Source organism: Nomascus leucogenys, chromosome 11 (assembly GCF_006542625.1).
Source record: "Nomascus leucogenys isolate Asia chromosome 11, Asia_NLE_v1, whole genome shotgun sequence".
NCBI classification, from domain to species: Eukaryota; Metazoa; Chordata; class Mammalia; order Primates; family Hylobatidae; genus Nomascus; species Nomascus leucogenys.
Window position 1 is genome coordinate 25190584 of NC_044391.1, and position 14660 is coordinate 25205243.

A 14660-nucleotide genomic window follows, 5' to 3' on the forward strand; every position below is an offset into this window, starting at 1 on the left:
AGGGAGAGTATCTGGATAAATAGCTAATGCATGTGGGGCTTAATACCTAGTTGATATGTTGATATGTGCCGCAAACCACCATGGTACATATTTACCTATGTAAAAAAACCTGCATGTCCTACACATGTATCAGGAACTTAAAATAAAATAAAATTTTTTTAAAAAAACCAGAAATTTCTGCTTACAAATGCTGGATATTATCAGTGTGATTTATTTTTACCAATTCAGTAGACAAAAATATAAAATAATTGCTGTTTTAATTTTTTTAATTATTGGAGAGTTTGAGCTGCTGGTATTATTGGTCTTTTGTGTTTCTTCTTTGGATAGCTTATTTTATGGTCACACATTTTTCCACTTATTGATGGTCTCTATACTATATAACAAGCTCAGAAAGTTCTGTCCCATTCCAAAATTAAAACATACTTCAATATGTTTCTCTATTTATTTTGCAATTTTTAAAAATATTGATACTTTTGACCATTCTAGAACCTTTTAAAATTATGATGTTACTTAAGAATCATTTATTTTAGATTGTTAGTCATTTTTCTATCATAATTTACTGAGCAGACCAGTAACATCCATGGGTTCCCCAAGAGATCCACAGATTCAGGGCAAATCTGTGAATCTGAATGGAAAAAGATTACCTTTTATTTTCACTAACATCTAATTGATATTTATACTTTCCTTCAATGATGAATAGAGGAAACAAACTACAGTAGCAATAGCAGTATCCCTGACTTGGCTACCAATAGAAATCAGAGATTTTTATATCAAATTGCAATTACAGATATCTAAAAATATTGTTTTTAGTCATTATTACTTAGAAATTATTGCAGTTAATAAACTTAGCACATCATATTTTGGCCAAAGTAATTATATCAGGAAGTAAGGTTTATATTCTTTGCTCAGATGGAGCTCCCATGATGTTTGATAATGTCTCTAGTTTTTACTACTTTTAGGGAAAAGAAAGTGCTTCACATCATCATTTAACAAGTTCATGTACTCACAACAAAACTCTTCCTACAGTTTTAAAATAAGTTTTGTCAACAGCCATAAAACTCATTAACTTTATCAGAAAAAGGTATATGAATCATTACATTTAAAAATTTTTGTCAAGGAATGGGCAAAGGATATAATAATCACCACCAAACAGAAGTTTGCTGGCTTTTAAGAGAATAAATCTTGCTATGATTGTTGAGGCATAAGTTGTACATTTTATGAAACAATAAGAACAAAAAATACTTTTTGAACATTGTCTTTGTCCAGTTTGAGCTGCTATAACAAAATACCTTAGACTGGGTAATTTATAAACAACATAAATTGGTTGGTTACAATTCTGGATGCTGTAGTTCAAGATAAAACCAGAAGATTTCAAGTTTAAGATAAATTCAAGATAAAATAAGCAGATTTCATGTCTGGTGAGTATCCAGTCTCTGCTTCAAAGATGGCACTTTCTAGCTGTGTCCTCATATGGCAGAAGGGCAAACAGGCTCCCTCAAGCCTTTATAAAAGCACTAATCTAATTTATAAGGTCTCCACTTCCCAAAGGCCCCCAGTTTGCCTCCTAAAGGCCTCATCTCTCAATACCTCTTGCACTGGAGGTTAGATTTCAACATATGAATTTTGGTGGTAAAACCATATTCAGATCATAGCATTTCACCCTGATTCCCCCAAATTCATGTTCTTGTCACATGCAAAATACATTGATTCCATTCCAATAGTCCCCAAAGTCTTACCTTATTCCAGCACCAACTCAAAAGCCTGAAGTCCAGAGTCTCATCTAAATGTCATCAAGATCAGAAATTGTTGAGACTCAAATGTGTGATTCATCCTGAGGCAAATTTCTCTCCAGCTGTGAGCCTATGAAATCAAAGAAGTCATGTCCTTCCAAAATACAATGTTGGGGTAGGCATAAGATTGACATTCTCATTCCAAAAGAGAGAACTAGAAAGGAACAAAAGAGTAATTGATTCAAAGTCCAAAACCCAACAGGGCTAATAACATTAAATCTTAAGGCTTGAGAATAATATCCTTTGACTTGATGTCCTGCCTTCTGTACACACCGGGGCACAACCAAGCTTTGGGAGTGGGGCCTTTGAGGATCAGGCAGCCCCACCCCTAAGGCTTGGCTGGGTGCACGCCACACAGTACCTCTCATACATTGGAATCACATGCCTGCAGCTCTCCCAGGCTGCAGTTGCATCATTCTGGAGTCTCAGAGCCTACTCCCACAACAACACTAAACGTTGTGATGCTCTCTGTGATGACCCCAACCTATGCCTCTGCTGGGCATTGCCCTCATGGGGACTCTCTGCAGTGGCCCCACCTCTGTGGCAGTTCTCTGTCTGGATACAGAGGCTTTCAAGAGCATCTTCTGAAATCTAGCTGGAGATAGCCATAGCCACACAGTTCATGAACTCTGTGGACCTGTGGAGGTGGCACTGTGTAGACACTGCCACACGGTTTACCACCTGTGCCTTCTGGAGGGCCCACCAAAGTTATACCTGGGCCTGGTTAAGCCGCAGCTGGGATGACCAAGGATCACTGCACATGAATGAAGTGAGTGGAGCCTTAAAATTGTTCTCTCCTCAAGCTTCTGACATTCTGGGCCTATGATAGGTGCGGCATCTCCTATTGTGGAAGATCTCCACAATGACTTTGGTGTCATTCTTCCATTGTCTTAATGAATAGCACCTGGCTTCTAGCCATACTAATCTTATTTAACAGTCACTTGGCCACAACATTGGTGTTCTCTCCAAAACTTGCTTTTTCATTCTTTACTGCCATGCTTAGAATTTTCCTAACCTTGAAAAATGGAAGTTCTGCTTCCATTTTTATTATAAATTCTATCTTGAACTCATTTCTCTCTTCCTACACTTTACTATAAGCAGTTAAGAAAGGATATGCCACACCTTCAACACTTGGCTTAGATATTTCTTTCACCAAATATCTTATTTCATTACTCACAAGTTGTACCTTCCACAAAACACTAGGACCGTAGGACATGAACACAGTTCAGCCAAATTACCACTTTATAACAAGGATTGCCTTTCCTCCAGTTTTGAATGACATGTTCCTCATTTGTGTCTGAGACCTCATTAGAATGGCCTTTACTGTTTGTATTTCTACCAACCTTCTAATGGCTACCATTTAGGCAATCACTAGAAGGCTGAGGCTTCCCTACAGCTCTTCTCTTTTTCCTGGTTCTCACAAGAATCATGTTTTATGGTCCATTCATGGGAATGTACTTCAAAGCCCTTCTAGCTGCTACCTATCACCCAATTCCAAAGCTGTTTCCACATTTTCAGATATTTGTTAAAGCAGCCCCCACTCTCATTACCAATTTTTATCTGAGATTGTTTGAGCTACTATAATAAAATACCTTAGACTGGGTAATTTATAAGCAGGATAAATTTATTGTTTACAGTTCTGGAGGCTAGGAAGTCCAAGATCCAGGTACCAGCAGATTCAGTGTCTGGTGAGGGTTCATTCCTTTCTTCAAATTTAGCATCTTTTAGCTGTGTCCTCATATAGCAGGAAGGCAAACAGGCTCCCTCAATCTTCCTTCTTAAGAATATTAATCCTATTCATGAAAGCAGAGCCCTCATGACCTAATCACCTCCTAAAGGTCCCACCTGTCAATACCATTGCTTTCGGGTTATATTTTTCAACGTATGAATTTGGGGGAGACACTGACATTTAGACTATAGCAAAGACGATGAAAGAAATTATTTTATGACCGTGTGAGTCTGCTTGCACATATTTTAAAACATATGAAATAATTAAGTCTTTCAATGAAAGATCCTAAATAATTAACATGATTGCTACAGAAAAAATTACACGTTTTCTTGGATAAGCTGCTGATATGGAAGAAGAGATTTGAGGCACATCCTGGTAAATTTTTAAATTCTGGAAGACGAATTCTACCAAGATACAATATTATTGGTAAAATGTTCTCAAAAAAATCTGAATATACCTGGAAACACTTTAAAAGTCCTCCAAAGTTAGTCTTTCTTGATGACAGTAAGGCTTATTAATTATATTTTCATAAATTATGCTTTTTATGATATAACTACAAGCTCATTGCCATCAGAAGGTCACCTATACTTTTTTCTAGAAGTTTTATAGTTTTGTATTTTATTTTGAGATCTGTTATCTATTTTGAATTTTTGAAAACTCAGAAACATTTTGTAAAAGATCAATGTCTAGATTTATTTTTTTGCATGTGAATGTCCAGTTGTTCAATCAACATTTATTGAAAAAACTACTCTTTCTACATTGTATTGCCTTTGCTCCCTTGCAACTTTGTCGAACCAATTGACAATATTTTCTGGATCTATTTCTGAATTCCCTATTCTGTTTCACTGAACTATATGTCTATTATTTTACCAACATCACACTATTCTGATCACTGAAATTTACACTAAGTCCTAAAATCAAACAGTGTTAGACCTCTAACTCTGTTCTTTTTCTTCAGAATTGTGTTGGCTGTTCAAGGTCTGTTGCCTTTTGACAAAAACTTCAGGATCAGTTTGTCAATACCTACAAAGTGACTTGCTACCATTAGGTTGGAATTGTGTTAAATCATAGATCAAGCTGGGAAGAATAGAAACCTTAACAAAATTAAATCTTTTAATTCAGGAACTTGGAATATCTCTTCATTCATTTAGATATTCTTCGATCTCATTCATCAGAATTTTTCTGCATATAAATCTTGTATAAAATTTGTTAGATTTATACCCAAGTATTTCATTTGGGGGGTGCTATTTTAGGTTGTATCGCTTTAAATTTCAATTGTAATTATTTGTTGCTGGTATTGATAAAAACAATCAAACTTATAAGATTAATTGTATATTAATCTTGTATCCTATAGTCTTGCTATATATGCTTATTAGTTTCAGGTGTTTTACGTTGATTCTTTGGATTTTCTATATAGCCAATCAAGTCATCTGCAAACAGGTTTTTTTCTTCCTTCGCAATCTGTATACTGCTTATTTCCTTTTTTATTTTCTTATTTATACATAATATCTGTACATTTTCATGGGATATATGTGACATTTTATTACATACATAGACTGTGTAATGATCAGGTCATGGTATTTGGGGTGTCCATTACCTCAAGTACTTATTTTTATATGTTGGGAATGTTTCAAGGCCTCTCTTATAGCTATTTTGAAATATACAACACATTGCTGTCAACTATAATCGCCCTACTCTGCCATCAAACATTAGAACTTATTCTATCTGTATAATTGTATGTTTGTACCCATTAAGCAAGCTCTCTTTCTTCCAACCTCCAACCCAGGAAACCTTCCCATCCTTTGGTATCTATCATTCTACTGTCTACCTCCATGAGATCAACATTTTTAGCTCCCACATATGATAAAGAATATGCAATATTTATCTATTTGTGACTGACTTATTTCACTTAATGTAATAAACTTCAGTTTCATCCATGTTGCTGCAAATGACAGGATTTTATTCTTTATAGCCAAATAACATTCTATTGTGTATATATACCATATTTTCCTCATCCATTCATCTGTTGATGGGCATTTAGGTGGATTCCATATTTTCACTATTGTGAATAGTGGTGTAATAAACATGAGAGTGCAGGTATCCCTTTGATATACTGATAGACTTTCCTTTGGATAAATACCTAGTAGTAGGATTGCTGGATTATATGATACTTCTATTTTTTATTTTTTTGAGAAATCTCAGTACTGTTTTCCATAGTGGCTGTACTAATTTACAACCCTATCAACAGTGTATAAGAGATCCCTTTTCTCTGCCTCCTCTCCAGCATCTGTACTTTGTTTGTCTTTTTACTAATCGCCATTCTAACTGGGGTAAGATGAGGTCTCATTGTGGTTATGATTTGCATTTCCCTGATGATTAGTGATGTTGAGCTTTTTTTTCATATACCTATTGGCCATTTCTCTGCCTTCTTTTGATAAATGTCTATTCGTGATCTTTGCCCACTTTTTAATGGAATTGTTTCTTTTCCTGTTGAGTTGTCTGAGTTCCGTGTATTTTCTGGGCATTAGTCCCTTGTCAGATGAATAGTTTGAAAATATGTTCTCCCATTCAACATGTTGTCTCTTCACTCTGTTAATTGTTTCCTTTGCTTTGCAGAAACTTTTAAGTTTAATATAATTCCATTTGCCTATTTTTGTTTCTGTTGCCTTTGTTTTTGAGGTCTTAGCTATAAAATCTTTGCCCAGATTAATGTCCTGAAGTGTTTCCCCTATGTTTTCTTCTAGGGGTTTTATAGTTTCTTGTCTTACATTTACATATTTAATCCATCTTGAGTTAATTTTTTTATATGGTGAGTGACAGGGGTCCAGTTTCATTTTTCTGCATATGGCTATCTAATTTTCTCAGCACCATTTGTTGAATAAGGTTTCCATTCCCCAGTGTATATTTTTGTTGGCTGTGTCAAAGATCAGTTGGTTGTAGGTATGTGACTTTAATTCTGGGTTCCCTATTCTGTTCCATTGATCTACATGTCCATATTTATACCAGTACCATGCTGTTTGGTTACTGTAGCCTTGCAGTGTAATTTGAAGTCAGATAATGTAATGTCTCTAGCTTTGTTCTTTTTGTTTAGAATTGTTTTGGCTGGTCAGGCTCTTTTTTGTTTCCATATGAATTTTAGGATTGTTTTTTCTAATTATGTGAAAAACGATGTTGATAATATGATAGGAATTGCACTGAATCTGAAGATTTCCTTGGGTAGTATTAATAATACTACTAATTAGTATTATTAATTAATACTAATGTGATACATTAGTATTATGTATTAATATATTAGTATGAACACTATTAATTAGAATATTAATTAATATAATTTTAACACTATTAATTCATCCAATCAATGAGCATGGGATATCTTTCCATTTATTTGTGTCCTCTTCAATTTCTTTCATCGGTGTTTTTCGTAGTTTTGCTTGTGGAGGTATTTTACCTCATTGGTTAAATTTATTCCCGGGTTTTTCTTTTTTTAGCTATTGCAAATAGGATTGCCTTCCAAATATCATTTCTGCTAGCTCATTATTGGTATATAGAAACAGTACTGATTTTTATATGTTGATTTTGTACTCTGCAACTTTATTAAATTTATTGATCATATCTAAGAGTTTTTTGGCAGAGTCTATGGGTTTTTCTAAATATAAGATCATGTCATCTGCAAAGAGGGACAACCTGCCTTCCTCTTTTCCAATTTGGATGTCTTTTATTTCATTCACTTTCCTGATTTCCTTGGCTAGAATTTCCAGTACCATGTTGAATAGGAGTGGTAAAACTGGACATTTTCATCTTGTTCCAGTTCTTAGGAGGAAAGGTTTTCAGCTTTCCCCCACTCAGTATGATGTTGGCCACAAATGTGTCATATATGGCTTTTATAATGTTGAGGTATATTTCTTCTATGCCTAGTTTGTTGAAAGTTTTTATCATGAAGAGATGTTGAATTTTTATTGCATGCTGATTTCCTTCTATTAATTTGAGGTTTGGTTTTTTCTTGCTTTCTAGGTCCTTGAGGTGCATCATTAGATTGTTGATTTGGAATCTTTCTACTTTTTAATGTAGGCATTTAATGCTATAAATGTCCCCCTTCATACTGCTTTTGCTGTGTCCCATAGGTTTTGGTATGTTTTTATTTTCATTAGTTTCAGGAAACGTTTTGATTTCCATCTGAATTTTTTCCTTGACCCAGTGGTCATCCAGGAGTATGTTGTTTAATTTCTATGTACTTTTACAGTCTCCAAAGTGTCTCTTGTTATTGATATGTAGTTTTATTCTATTGTGTTCTGGCAAGATGTTTAATATAATTTTTATTTTTACAAATTTGTTAATAATACTGGTTTTGTGTACTAATACATGGTCTATTCTGGAGAACATTCCATGCACTGATGAAAATAATGTGTATTCTTTAGCTGTTGCATAAAATATTCTGTAAATACCTATCATGGCCCCTTTAGTCTAATGTATTGTTTAAATCCAATGTTTCTCTGTAATTTTCTGTCTAGATGATGTCTAATCTTGAGAATGGGGTTTTTAAGTCCCCAACCATTATTATGTTGAAGTGTATCTCTTCCTTTAGAGCTAATAATATTTGCTTTATACAGCTGGGTGTTCTGATATTGGGTTCGTATATGTTTAGAACTGTTATATCCTCTGCTGAATAGATCCCTTTGTCGTTATATAATGACATTCCTTATTTCTTTTTACTGTTTTTGCTTGCAGTCTCTTATTTGATAGAAGTGTAGCTGTTCCTGCTCACTTGTGGGTTTTGTTTGCATGGACTGTCTTTTTCATCCCTTTACTTTCAGACTGTATGTGTCTATACAGATGAGATCAATTCCCTATGTGCAACACATATTTGGGCCATGTTTTTGTATTTATTCAGTTGGTATATATCTTTTAAGTGAAACATTTACTCTGTTAATATTATTATTGATATGTGAGGGATTATTCCTGTCATTTTATTGATTTCTGATTGTTTTGTATATTCCTTGCTCCTTTCTTCCTCTCTAATTGTTTATCATTGTGGTTTGTTGGTTTTCTGCAATGGTAACATTTGATTTGTTTCTCTTCATTATTTGTATATTTGTTCTACCAGTGGGTTTTATACTTCTGTGTGTTTCTGTGTGTTTTCATGATGGTAGCTATCAACCTTTCACTTCCAGGTACAGAATTTCCTTAAGCATTTCTTATAGGGCTGATCTAGTAGTGATGAATTCTCTTAACTTTTGCTTGTCTGGGAAAGACTTTATTTCTCCTTATTTATGAGGATAAATTTGCTCAGTATAGTATTCTTGGCTGACAGGGTTTTTAATTTTTTTTTTGTTTGTTTGTTTTTTTTTAGCATTTTGAATGCATCGTCCCATTCTCTCCTGGCCTAAGATGTTTCTACTGATAAATCTGCTGTTAGTCTGATAGGGGTTCCCTTATAAGTTACTAGATGCTTTTCTCTTGCTGTTTTAAGAATTTTCTCTGTCTTTGATATTTTACCTTTTGACTATAATGTGCTATGGGGAAGATATTTCTGAATTGTATATGTTTGAGCTTTCTCTGAGCTTCCTGTGTCTGGATGCCTAAACCTGTTGCTAGATTTGGGAAGCTTTCAGCTATTATTTCATTAAATAGGTGTCCCGTCCCTTTAGTTTTCTCCTCACCTGCAGAGACGCCAAAAATTCAATGATGAGGTTGCTTTAAGGTGTCCCATATGTCATGTAGGTTTCTTTTTCCTTTGTCTACTTTGTTACTTTGAAAGACCTGTCTTCAAGTTTTTAAATTCTTTCTTCTGCTTGATCTAGTCTATTGTTAAAGTTATTGAATATATTTTGTATTTCATTCATTAAATTCTGTTCAAAATTTCTGTTTGGCTCTTTTTTATGAGATCTCTTTGGTGAATTTCTCCATCATATACTGAATTATGTTTCTGATTTCCTTGCATTGTTTTTCTGTATTCTCTTGCACCTCATTATTTTTCTGGGATTTCATAAATCTCTTTGTGATTGGAATCTGTTGCTGGAGAAAATTGTGTTACTATGAAGACGTCATATTTCCTTGCTTTTTTGTGTTTCCTTTTTATTTTTTTCTTTTTTCTTTCTTTGTTTATTTTTTTTTTTTTTTGAGACACAGTCTCACTCTGTCACCCAGGCTGGAGTGCAGTGGCATGATATCTGCTCACTGCACCCTCTGCCTCCTGGGTTCAAGTGATTCTCATGCCTCACCCTCCCAAGTAGCTGGGACTACAGGTGCACACTACCATGCCCAGCTAATTTTTTGTGTTTTTAGTAGAGATGGGGTTTTGCCATGTTGGCCAGGCTGGTCTCAAACTCCTAGCCTCATGTGATCTGAACATCTTGGCCTCCCAAAGTGCTAGCTGTGGGCCACCACACCCAGTCGTGTTTGTTGTATTCTTATGCTGATTTCTGTGCATCAGGGTCAATAATCAGTTCTCCCATTTTTTTGAATTTGCTTTCATAGCAGGGGACATTTTCTTGAAGGTGTATCTATGGTGTGGGTTGAGTAGGGCACTTTGGCTGTGATTCTGGATGTGTGCAGTAGTGTAGTCTCAGCATTTCTTTGACTGTAAACAACATCAATGGTGTTTGTGATTTCTTCAGTGGCTTAGGGTGCAGTTGTTTGTGGCTGTGGTGAAGTTTTGCTGAGAATAAGGATATCAGGTGGGCCTATCTGTGGGCTCCAGTGGTGGCAGCATTGGGCCAAGTGTACCTATCCTTGATCCTCCAGGCAGTATATGCTGGCACCAGTGTTAGTGGGTCCAGGTGGACCAGTTATTGGGCCTCCATGTAGCTTGTTCAGGTGCTGGTAATGGCAGCAGTGGGGCAGGCCGATGGGAGGGCTCTTGAGTCCAAAGCAGTGTACCTATGGCACACATGATGGCGGAGCAGTGGCATGACAATCTTTTGGCTCCCAAGCAGTCTATCTTGATATTGCTTGTGACTATGAAGGGCTGGGCAGGACAGTTTCCAGGTGCACATGTGGCATTTGCAGGTGGATGCTAGCTGTGGTGATAATGGCAGGTTGAGTGGACTTGACCTCAGGCTCCCGGGATAAGTGCTCAGGTGCCAAGAATGGTGTGCTGGGCTGGGCAATTTCAGGACTTCGGATGGTATGCATGGGTACTTGGTGGGTTGCAGCTGGGTGGTGTGGACGTGTCATCCGGCCCTCTGGTGGTGCATGTAGGTGCTGGTTGTGGTAGGCAGGGGCAGGGTGATTCCTAGGCCCTTCACAGAATGTTCAGGTGGATTGGCAGTAGTTGTGCTACAGCTCTGCTATTAGGGAAGGTGTGGTTGTTTTCAGTGGCAGCAACCATATGCAAGTAGCCAGGAGTGTGTCCTTCAGACTGCATATATGGTGGCTGTATGTGTGTGTTGGGGGTGGGGTTTCTTTGTCCTCAGGGTGCATGAAAATGCATGACAGCTTTGTTGCTTGGGGCAGTGGGGTCATTGCCAATAGTTTGCACTTTTGCCCTAATGGCAGTGGCTATGGGTGGTGAATGTCAATGGGGCTCCAAGGATGTGGACATACAAGGGCTATTGGGCCCCCAGGCAGGATACAGCCTGTTGGAAGTTTGGCTTTCAAAATGGCACCTTGTGAGACCCAGCATGAGCTCCCACTCTGGAGAAATACCTTTGCACAGTCTCCGGGCAGTTCCCTGTTAGTCTTAGGGCCCTTGAGGGTCTAGGGGTTCTCCTTAAAGGGCCCTGTTAGGATTGTAGGAGTCTGTGATGGAAATGTGGACCATTGAGGGTCTCTCGCTTACCCTTTCTGTGTGTTAGGGAGCCTCTCTGGGCTCCCAGATGATCCTGGCCAAACAGACTGTCTCATTTCCCCCTCTTCTTGTGTTAGATGTTTCCTGTCACTTCTCTGTAGATGATCTACTCAAAGTGTGATTATCTACTCATTATTTTTGTTCTTCTTTGTGGAGGAAGCAAGTACTAGATGCCTCCAGTAATCCACTTTGAAGCCCTCCTTTTCTTGTCTTATTTCACTAAGACTTACAGTATGACACTGAATAGGACTGGTGAGAGGAAACATTCTTTTTTGTTCTGGATCTTTCTGGGAAAGCATCCAGTGTCTCACCATTAAGTATGATGTTAGTTGTAGGTTTCTGTAGATATTCTTTATTAAATATAGGAAGTTCCCCCTCTATTCCTACTTTGTTGACAGATTTTATCATAAATAGGTAATAAATTTTGTCAAGTGATTTTTCTCCCTCAATTGACGTGATCAAGAAATTTTTCTTCTTTAGCTACTGATGGCTGATTATATTAATCAGTTTTTGAATGTTGAATCAGTGTGCAGAACTGGAATAAATCCTACTTGGTTGTGTTTTATAATTATTCTCATAGATTTTTTTCAATTTGCTGATTTATTTTTGAGAATTTGTCATCTCTGTACTGAGAGATTGTGATTTGTAGTTTTTTACTGAAAGCTATCTTTTATAATATTTTTATTTTGTTTAGGTATTAGGATAATGCTGGCCTCATACAGTGAGTTAGAATGTGTTCCTCTGGTTCTGTTTTCTGGAAGAGATTGTAGAGAATTCATATAATTTCTTCTTTAATTGTTCAATAAGATTCACTGGTGAAATCATCTGGAACTGATGTGTTTTATGGAAGGTTATTAATGATTAATTAATTTTCTTAATAGACATACAGTCATTTAGATTATTTATTTCTCCTTGTGTGAGTTTTGGGAGTTTGTATCTTTCAGGGAATTGGCCCAGTACTGATAATAATCAGTAGTGATGGCCCTGTTTTTATGTCTGATATTGGTAACTTGTGTCTTTTTCTTGTTATCTTGATTAGAAGTTTACCAAATTTACCGATTTTTTTTTAAAGAGCTTTTGGCTTTACTGATTTTTTCTATTACTTTATTCTTTTCAATGTCATTGCTTTCTGCTTTCAATTTTAGTATTTATTTCCTTCTGATTTCTTTAGGTATAAATTGCTCTCCTTTGTCTAGTTTCCTGAGCTTGGATTATTGATTTTAGGTTTTCTTCTTTTCTAATAAAGGCATTTAAATTTCCTTCTAAACACTGCTTTTTCTGCATTCCACAAATTTGAAAAAATTTTCATTTTCATTTCATTTCGTTCTAAATAATTTTATAATTTTTATTGAAGTTTCTTTGTTATTCTTTTGTTATTTATTTATTTATTTAGAGATGGAGTCTCGCTCTGTCACCCAGGCTGGAGTGCAGTGGTACAATCTCAGCTCACTGCAACCTCCGCCTCCTGGGTTCAAGGGATTCTCCTGCCTCAGCCTCCTGAGTAGCCAGGACTACAGGTGCATGCCACCATGACTGGCTAATTTTTTGTATTTTTAGTAGAGACAGGGTTTCACCATGTTAGCCAGGATGGTCTCAATCTCCTGACCTCACGATCTGCCTGCCTCGACCAATCATGTGTTATTTAGATGTTTAATCTCCAAACATTTGGGAATTTTCCAGTTATTTCTCTTTTACTGATCTAGTTGAATTCTATCATGGTCTGAGAACATATTTCGTATGATTTCTATTCTTTACAAGTTTTTAAGGTGGTGTTTTATGACCCAGATTGTGGTCCACCTTGGCAAATGTTCTATGTGAACTTGAGAAGAATGTATATTTAGCTGTTATTAGATAGAGTATCCTGTAATTGTTAGTTAGATCACATTGATTGATAGTGCTACTCTCATCAATTATAGTCTTACTAATTTTCAACCTGCTTGATCTATGCATTATTAAACTTCTGCTAACAGATGAATTCTCCACATCTAATGGTGGATCTATCTATTTCTTTTTACAGTTCTATCAGTTTTTGCCTAATATACTTTGATGGTCTGTTCTTAGCTGCACACACACCGATTGTTATGTCTTTTTAGAGAATTGATGCCTTTACCATTGCATAATGCATGCCTTTATTCCTAATAATTTTTTTCTGAAGGCTACTTTTTTCCTGAAATCAAAATAACTACTCTAGCTTTTCCTTTTTTCTTTCTTTTTTTTTTTTTCCACAAATAGCACTTTTTATTTGCCACTATTTGAAGTCTGAACTTTAAACAGATTCTTGGACTGGTGGTTCATATCCCTCAGCTCGTTCAACTTTAGCACCTGTCTCGTCCCCAGTGGCTTTTCCAGAACTACTGCTTTCACCATGAAGCTCCATGAGCTTTCCCAATTCAAACTTGGGCTTCTTCAGCATTTTTACTTTTCTAACGAAGGCATCGTGGAGAGGATAAATAGATTAGCAAGTCTTTTCTATGTCTTTTCCAATGCTGTCTGGAATCCATTTATTGACCACTTTTTTCAAGTCATTTGTCTGCACCTCTCAGGTCATGATTTCCATCATATTCTTCCGGATTTGGCAGACCTGTTGGTGCTGAGCATAAGAGGTCTTCTGTATCTGATTGTTGCATTTTTTAGTAAAACCAATGCAGAACAGACGAAGCAAGTAATCATTGGTAGTCTTGACATCAACATAAGCTTCAATCATTGTCTGCCATTTTTTGACAATGGAACACATATTGTCATGCGTAAGATCCATCCATGGAAGTTAGTCAGGCAGTTTTTGCCCTGAACATCTTCAGTAATCAGCTTGAATTTTCTAAATGCAACTTCATCATTCTGCAAATCAGCAAGACTCACTTCAAACACACGACCCTTGAGACAATCAGATGCAATTTTGGTTTCTTGGGTCCTGGTAATGAGCGTCTTTCCAATATTTCTTATATTGAACATAGCAGGTGCTTTCACATCATACCAATCCTTCTTAGAATATGGATCAACCACTTTCTTCTTGGATCCCTTTTTGCTGCCTTTTGTAAAGCCCTTGTTCTTGCCAACTGCCATGGTGCTGGTGCTGGTCAGAGAGCCAAAAGGCTTTTTTACTTTTTTAGACAGAGTCTTGTTGTCTGCAGTGCAGTGGCACAATCATGGCTCATGGTAGCCTCAACTTTCTGAGCTTAAGTGATCCTCTCACTTCAGCCTCCCAAGTAGCTGGGAACACAGGCGCACACCAATATGCCTGGCTGATTTTTAAATATTTTACAGAGACATGGTCTCCCTGTATTCCCCAAGCTGGTCTTGCACTTCTGGGCTCAAGGAATCCTCCCACCTTGGCCCTCCTAAAGTGCAGCCTTCTTTT

The 14660-nt window shown here is 36.6% G+C and overlaps 1 pseudogene; it reads right to left on the minus strand.

The window, feature by feature from the left end:
- Window positions 1–13564: 13564 nt before the first annotated feature.
- Window positions 13565–14365, minus strand: LOC100601291 (annotated as a pseudogene).
- Between the last annotated feature and the right edge of the window lie 295 nt (window positions 14366–14660).